We start from the raw sequence: 1,502 nt of genomic DNA, 5'->3' as shown, positions 1-1,502 counted from the left end.
GAGGTTTCCATTGAGGCCACACCGCTGCCACATCGGCTGTGCCGTCTGCCCAAACCGTGGCCGGTGCGGGGAGCAGTGGCTGCCCCTCAACACTCCCATTGTGGTTCAGATCTGAAACTGGAGATACTTTTGTGCCCAGGTGGCTGGTGTTGGCTCGAAGGAACCTTTGTGGTCCACTTAAAACACAACTGCCTCCAACACCCAGTCGGATTAGCTGTGGCTCTGGCTAGCCAAATCTTGAAGATCCCCCACCCCTCTGGACACCCATTTGAGGTTGTCCCAGCCTCCTGCAGAGGAGGCTTTTCCTGACGTCCAACGTCCCAAGTTGTGGCCTGACTGTCTTGTTCCCAAGAAATTTGGGTGTGTTGGCTCCTGACTTCTCCTGAGCCTGTTGTAACCCTCCGCACCTCGCAGCCCCGTGTGAGGAACACCTCTCCCTTGGTTTTTTCCATCTTCTGGAGCAAGTTCCTGTAAACAGGCCAATTACCCCCTGCTGTGTCCATGTGTTTTTAGTTCTGCTTTTCCTTCCAACGTTGCTGGCCTGAAGATACCAACCTCGGTGTTGTGTGCTCCCTCCATGTGACCGCGTTTCCAGCCAGCTTCCTCATTCTCTATTGGTATTGATGAGAAAAGTGGACAAACTGGGATCCAGATCTCTTCCCTTAACTCTGGCAATGGGTTTTTGGTTTGTGTTGGGTCTCTTGCAAACATCTTTTTCTTATGCCTCTCTCCCACTAGGTTTTAGCATGTCCCAAATCCCAGAAGGGACCTGAACTTGGATAAAGGTCTGGATCCAAAATCACCATTCAGGTCAAGATTTTTCCTGGAGTCACTTTAGGTATCCCATCCTCAGGCTGTGTCCAGAAATGCTCCTACAAAGAGGAAAAGCCTGCAAGAGGCCGTTAAGTCAATGCCGATTCCCAGTTTAATCATGAGAAGTTCTCCATGAGCAGGGACGGTGTTTGGACTCAGCCTTGGATGATCTCCAGTAGCAAGATCTCCAAACTGGAGATGGCCAAACTGTGCCCCATTGCCAGAATGGATGTGGTTTTTTGTTATACGAACGTTGCAGAGAAAAAACAAACAAAATTGATTGCGAAACTCCTTCTCACCCACTGGAATCGACCTGCTTATGAAAGGACGTGGTCAGATGCTAGTTAGCTCCTGATGGATGGTTTAATTATTTATCAGAAGGAGATGGGGATGCTGAAAAACAAAGCCAGGTAATTTCTAATCAATACGAGACTCTGATTCATCAGTGTGGGCTCAGGAGAAACGGAGGGAAACGGACTGGATCTCTCCCAATTATAGGAAAGTATGGCACAGAAAGTCTGTAGAAACAGAAAGAAAAGAATCCTGGACTGGTTCAATTGCAAGCTGAACCCATTAGCAGGAAAAGACCATTTTTATCTGGGAGGGACCTGGGCAGCACATCATCCCAGCTGAAAACTAGAGAAAATGCAGCACCGCTCAGGTGGAAATTTTGCTGAGGGGCTTTTCCA

This window comes from Fulmarus glacialis, unplaced genomic scaffold (assembly GCF_000690835.1).
Source record: "Fulmarus glacialis isolate BGI_N327 unplaced genomic scaffold, ASM69083v1 scaffold29142, whole genome shotgun sequence".
NCBI classification, from domain to species: Eukaryota; Metazoa; Chordata; class Aves; order Procellariiformes; family Procellariidae; genus Fulmarus; species Fulmarus glacialis.
The sequence above is the reverse complement of the archived record's forward strand: the minus strand, read 5'-3'. Positions refer to the sequence as shown.